Source organism: Cryptomeria japonica, chromosome 11 (assembly GCF_030272615.1).
Source record: "Cryptomeria japonica chromosome 11, Sugi_1.0, whole genome shotgun sequence".
Taxonomy (NCBI): Eukaryota; Viridiplantae; Streptophyta; class Pinopsida; order Cupressales; family Cupressaceae; genus Cryptomeria; species Cryptomeria japonica.
In genome coordinates this window covers 498,379,084-498,386,600 of record NC_081415.1, presented here as the reverse complement: position 1 = coordinate 498,386,600, position 7,517 = coordinate 498,379,084, and positions in this window count along the sequence as shown.

The following is a 7,517-nucleotide window of genomic DNA, read 5'->3' as shown; positions in this document are numbered from 1 at the left end:
TCTGGCTTGTCTTCTTTGTTCCTTCATCCTCCTCGCACTTGAAATTCTGAATTTTACTTTACGTGCCATAAAATATCATAATTAAGCATGTAATAAATTTAAACTGTATTCATATATACCTAATTTCATACAGAATTTCACAGAATTAGAGAACAAAATATATAAAATAAACAGAACAACAATATTCCTGATGAATGTGTGATCCTAACAAAGCAATTGTGTGATCATGTAAGGGCTTTTGCATAATGGGTTCCGCACGAATGCATGACCATGTATGCTCAATTGCGTGATCCTATCTATGCGATTGCGTGATGATGTAAACGTGATTGCGTGATTCGTAATTTATTTTGCAAATCCATACAAACCTGCAAAAAATTAAAAAAATATGTACAATTTGCAAAATCACACAGAAGAAAAACAAGGTTAAATTGTTGTTAGTTCACGTCGGGTTCACCAAAATGTCGCATGTATAAATTCATCTAATATAAAGAAAACTAGGAATGAAAGGGAAATCACGAATCCCTATCCTAATCAAAATTCAAACAAACAAACAAACAATGAAATAACACAGATCAAACAAATAGGAATCTAATTAAAATCAATCAATTCTCCCTATTCCAAGACTGCGTATAGCTTCCATCGCTCTTCTCCTCTTTGTGGTATGGTGGCTCTAAGATATCACGCTGACAACCTGCAAATGATACAAAGATTCAAAGTTCTTGGTTTAGAGTAATTGTTCAGGATTAAAAATGGAGATTGAATGCTCAATTTTTAGATAATTGGAGAGGATTGATTGAAAGATGGAATAGATTGATCAAGTGGTGGAACTCAGGTGAGCTCACATGCTGATTGATAGTTGAACTGTTTATTTAGAGGTGAAACAGAATAGATTGAATAGATTAATTGAGTCAACTGATTGAGAAAAAGCTGACTAGAGGATGAAAAAGAATGATTAGAGGAAATAAAGAGGAGGAGATAGTTAACTGATTGAAAGTTGATTGAGAGCTTTATTTAGAAAAAGCTAACTAAATGATAGAAATAGAGATTGAAAAGATAATTGACTTAATTAATTAATTTAGCATGTGCTTGAACTTTAACTTTGATTTTCAATTTAATCTTTGCATGAGATTTAATTCAAATATTGAATTTATTTTATATTCAATTTGTTATTTGAATATATTTTAGAACTTGACTTTGATTTTCAATTTGATTTTTGAAATCATGCACATGTATTAGAAATTAGAAGAAATTGTAAGAAATAATGAAATTAGAAGAATTTGGAGAATTAATGAAATTAATTAGTTAATTAAAAATAATAATTTAAAGAAACTATTTAATTATTTAGAAATTGAATTTAATTTAATAATAAAGATTATTTGAATTAAAGGAATTAAATCATAATTAATTAAATAATAAATATTTAATTAATATTTATAAAATGGTTAATGATTAAATGATGATAGAAATTGAAAATGGAATTTATTTAAATAATAAAAATTACTTAAATTGAAGGATTAATAATCATAATTAATTAAATAAATATTTAATTAACATTAGAAAAATGGTTAAAATGATTAACTCAATAGAGATGGAATTGAAAATAGAATATTTAGTAAAATGATGAGGAAATAAGAATTTAGAAGAATAAGATTAATTAGCTTAATTAAATATTTAAGGAATTATTTAATCAATTAGAGGAATAATTAGTACATGATCAATGAGACATTTTTAGGTGTCTACAATACACACACACACACATCTGTGTGTGTGTGTTTGTGTGTGTGTGTGTATTTATATATGTATATATGTGTGTGTATGTACATATATAGATATATGTATATGTACATATACATATATGTATATATATGTACACACACACACATATATATATATGTATATATATACATGTACACACACACACATGCATATATATATATATATATATGACATCTCATTAGGATGGCTTAAGGGGACATCATATTATGATGGGTTAAGGACCTAACTAGGATAGCTTAAGGGGACGTCTTATTATGATGGGTTAAGGACCTAACTAGGATAGCTTAAGGGGACATCTTATTAGGATGGCTTAAGGACACATATCATTAAGATGGCTTAAGGGGATCTACAACTAGAATCTATCAAAGTAAAAAATGATAATAAATGAATTTTAACTATACTGATAAACATGTATTTAAATTAAATTCATTTATTATCATTTTGTACTTTGACAGTTTCTAATTGTAGATCCCCTTAAGCCATCTTACTGATATGTCTCCTTAAGCCATCCTAATTAGGATCATCCCATTAAAAGTCATTGTCATCTTTGTGAGGTTTAATTAACTTGTGTTTAGTCTCAACACATCAAGCCAACCACTATTATGTTTCTTCTATTGTCCTCAAGTGGAACAAGAACATACACATTGATAGGCCAACACTAGGGTAAATAATTAACTAGGTTCATCTTGGTCTAAGTGTCAATCCTGGGATTGCAATCTTGTGAAAGGTGTCATGGCTATATGTCAAAGGGGTGAGAGTCGTAAGTTGAGAAAGTATGAAATGCACCCTCTGAAAATAAACCTATTTCAAATCAAAATAATTCTAGCGATTAAGAAACATTAAAGAATTTTAATTAAGAATTTTAGTAAGATTAAGTAATGATAAACAGTTCAACAAATAATACCACAATTCATGATCGAATTACAAGTATTAAGAATCAAATTGTTCTTATGATTAACGTAGAAATAAATCACTCTTATCAATAACAAAATAACGCTACAAAAACACACAAATTGAAACAACAAAAACTATAGAAATCACTAAGCTTCCCTGAGGAGTGGTCCCTTGCTCTTGGTTCATGCGATGGACAGAGGGATATTTTCTAAACTTTTGTGATTAGAAGAGACACTTTTTTTATTATTAAAAAATGATACAAAATTTTTCTTACAATAATCTGCATATGATAATTTTCTCTTGGAGTTACTAATATATAGCTCATGTCTATAACAACCATTACCTAAGGTGGCATAAATTAGCATAATCTATTTTGGCTACTGCCAACAAACTAAAGATTATTGGCTCACATACATCCTTGTTTGTCGGCTACATATTAAAAACATGTTGTTACAACAACAAACGAAAAAAGAAAATAAGTAGACTTTTGGTTTCCTCCATACTACTTCACAAGAATAACCGTTATCATGATTCTTTCCCTAAATTTTATCCTTATTATGTGTTGAGCTGGAGAATCCATTTCCCAAGTAAAAGGTGGTTATTATAAAGATATACAAAATAGTCAAAGATAGCAACCATAAAATGATGGTTACAACAATGTAAACAACTCCACCAACTATTGTGGAAGGATACAGTCAGTAGGAGTTATGAAAATGAACCCAATAAAGCACACATGTCAGAAGCATGAATGTAGATACCATGATGTTTATGAATCTAAGTCCATTGTGGTGACAGGAAGGTTCCTACATAAAAGGTGGTAGGAATTTGCATTCTATAATTAGCATTTTGTAATAAATACAATCTAATTTTTATTTATTCACAAATTTTATCTAAAAACTAAATCAAATATTACTTATATATATTAAATCATATGCAACATAAAATGGTAAAATGGTGTGATATAGAATGGAAATGGAATGTAGGAATGGGTATGAAGGCTTTACTTCCAATTTTGTTTTCACCATCTCTTCATAACAAGCTTTATGTATTTACTTTATTTTTTCAACTTTATAGATTTTTTCGTTTTTCAATATTCCTCCAACTTTTGATTTTTTTCTTCAATTGTTGCTTCAATTTCTTTTTATCCTCTTTTTTAATTCCTCATAATATCATTTTTTTTCAAATGCTATAGATGGGAGACATGTAAAAAATTATCTTCACTTTCAACTATGTAAAATGGGTGAAATGATAGGGAATCATGAAGGATGAAATGATAAGGAATATGAAGGGTGAAATAATAAGGAATATGAAATGATCATGCAAGGTGAAATAATGGATGAAATGATGGGATGATTAATGATAAAGTGAAATAATGGATGAAATGATAGATAATAAGGATGGTAACTCCCCCCAACTTTAAGGGTTGACCGTCCTCAGGAAACAGGTAAACAAAAGGCATGGATGTTGAATATATGATTAATATAATAAGGAATATTGATAAAGTTAAGAGATAAAACAATAAAAAATAAAACTGATTGTTTTACCAAATTTCATGTCCATTGATGTTGATTGTCTGATAGCCAAAAGAACTCAGCAACTGTGAATCTCAAGCAACGATGGAACCAAAAATTTTGATGGGGGTCTTGCAACACTATGGAAGATCTCCATCTGATTGAAGCATCATAGAACATGTGGTGGGTAGCTAATTCCACATTGTACAACACCGCAATTGAATGTGCAACACTCAAAGTCATGGTAAGTACAAAAAACTAGAGCATAGCTACACAAGTGAGGGACAAAAGGTGCTAGAAACACTCAAAGAGTGAAACAACCATAGAATCATCTTAAATGTTCCCAAAAAATGATTAGCTTGGAGGAAGAACTCCAATTATTGCATTTTTTTCATTGTCATTTTTTTTTTCATTTTTTTCACTTTAAAATTTTTTTTATAAAAACAAGTGATCGTTGGCAAGCTGATTGTCAATCACTCACCGCTTAGTGGCGTTGTAAAAATAATTTTCACCACTAAGAATTTATTTCAATTACAATCCACCAAAAAATGGTTTTCAAATTGTATTTGTCTAACAATCCCTGAAGGTTTTCATTGTTTTGGTTAAGTAAAAATAGGTTTTCGAAAGGAACCTGAACCTTTTACATAGCAGGAGAGTCAAAGAACTAGAAAAGACCGTGCCTGATCACTTCAGTAACAAAAATTGATCCCATTCGAACAAAAAGGGATCTCAACATACATAACATGAAGAACCACAAAAAGTCAGCGTAAGGAAAGCAAAAAGACAACACTAAGACAAAGACCGGGACAGAGACCGAAACCGAGATAGCTAGATATTTTTCATGATATCTTCAGCGTGGACCACCATCTATTTCATGTTGTCTATAGAGGTCTTTAAATCATCTAGCTCACGACCTTTGATGTCGCCCTTATTCCTGGTATTTCCTCTAGTCCTCTTCTCGTGACCTTTTTTGTCCAGCTGATCCTTGTTACCTTCTTTCTCTTTGATGTTATCAAATCTGTTAATCAAAATGTTCATGTTGTCCACTAAGGCTTTGAGAATCTGGAAGTTCTGTTCAGCTATCTTCTTTATAGTGAGTTCCATCCTGTCAATTCTGCTGCCCAGATTGTTCATAGCAATTTCCATCCCTTTCACCTCCTTATTCTCTGCCATCTCCTTAACCTTATTTTCAGTTGCAATAATTTTACTTACCATGCTTTCAATGGCTTCAACATTATTAATAGCTACCGCCAACTCTTTAACATTTTCAGTCAAGGGTTTGTCGCCTATCATTGCTCTTTTAACAACATTCATATCTTTCTTCAGGCTACCAATGTCTTTTGCCATTGTGTTGACGGTGTCACAGAAACTGTAGTACCCCTGCCCTAATCAATTTCTAATCTCGGTTTAATCTTGGGTAGTTTATCTTAATATAATGATATAGTCAGATGTTGATTTAAATGCATAGCTGTTGATGTGGTTTTCACACTAGTTGTATGCAAGTTGTTTAGTGTTCCTATTTCGTGGTATTAATATCGGGCTAACGCTTTCATTAAGTTTATATATATATATGCATGTATGACTCTTGGTTGCAGGAGATTTCAGGTACAACGCCGCATGAGTGCGAGGTTCGTCTTCACCTGGATGTGCAGGTTTGAGTGTACCTCTTTAATTTTTAGAGTTGGATTAGGTGGTCGTAAGACCCTAGTTGACCTTAGTCGTGCTCAAGTGAGCATCGTTAGTCGTCATCGGTATTCCCCTTTTTGTTGGGTTGGCGAGTCGTCTGTCTGGTTGACTTTCTTGGTTTGTGTGCTTGGTGTGTAGGGTTAAATTGATTAATTAGTCCTTAGTAATTAATTTGATTAAATATGTGTTTGTGCATTATAGATTAATGGACTAAATTAATCGGGAGTTCTTTATGTGAATTATCGTTGATATTGGATTGCTCGTCTTAAATTGGGAGTAAGTTCAATTAAATGGTTGATTTTGAATATTAAATGCATTTTGTATATGCTGTTGAAAAAGAAAGATTTAAATTTAACTGCAATAGAATTAATTTAATCTTTTGGCATTTTTGATATAGAAAGGTTAAATTTCAGTTGAGTGAGAAAATCAATTTTGAATTGAAAAACAATTTAATTTGTTGATATAGTTAGAAAAGAATTATTTTTGAGAATTATTTTTAAATAAAAATTTTAATTCCAAAAATGAAATTTCGGTCAACTCTTCCTTATAACCTAAACTTTTGGAAAATTTTAGAGGAGGGATATTTTTGGAAAAATGTTTTGTTGAAAAAAAAATATTTTTGGATGTAAATTGGGGGTTTTTGGATGGGGAAGGATTCCTAGAGCTGCAGATGGGGACTTTTCAGCAGATCTTGCCAGGAATGCGAGATAAGGTAGGATATGTTTATCAATTTTGTTTTTTTTGTTTTTTTTAAATATTTCCAATCTTTTAAAATGGATTTTAGATTTAATTTTGGATTTGTGGGTTTAGATCTATGCCTATGTCTGGTGTTCTTGCTAGCATAGCTGAATCGTTGTGTTTAAATGGCTCTTTTTGGCCCAATATGAGTCTTTGTTGAAAAATTGGGTTGGGGTTGGGAAACCTTATCATTCTGGAAATTATATTGTAAGTCTCTTTATGAGACTATGTTTTTTTTATTATTATGGGGTTTTGGCTGTTTTGAAAAGAAGTGTTTAAAACCCATATCTCTAATTATAGAAAAATGGATTTTTTTTGTATGTTAAATCGAAATGTAAAATTTCGAAGCATTTCATTTGTTATTCCGTTTTAAAAAAAAAAACGAACTGTGTTTTCAAAAAAAAATATAGTAAACAAACTTGTGTTTGGGGTTGGAGGGCGGGGAGCGGAGCTCCACCCGCCTCCTCCTCCCCTTCCCCGCGCCTTGTCGCAGTTCGCAGTGGCCGCGGGCTCACTGTGGTGGCCGCGGTGGTCGCAGGGCGCCGCGGAACCTGCGTGCACCACAGTGGCGCCACCAGCAAGGTTTTCCCTGCGGCTGGGGTTTGGTCCGCCCAACCCCCGCATTAGGAGGTGGGCCCGGCCTTCGCCGCCCCCATTTAACATTGCCCTTTTTTTGTTGTGAGTTTTTAATAAGTGTTTTTTTTAATGTATTTTTTTTTTATTATTCAAAAAAATAATACATACAATATTTTAATATTGTTTAATGTTAATTTTTAATTGAGTTTTTAATTATGATTAATGTGGCGTAAATCTTAAGTAATGATTAATTTGATATTGATTAATGGTATGAGGGAATATATGCGTTAAATTAATATTCGATTTCATTTTATGATTAATGTGTTGTTTTCTATT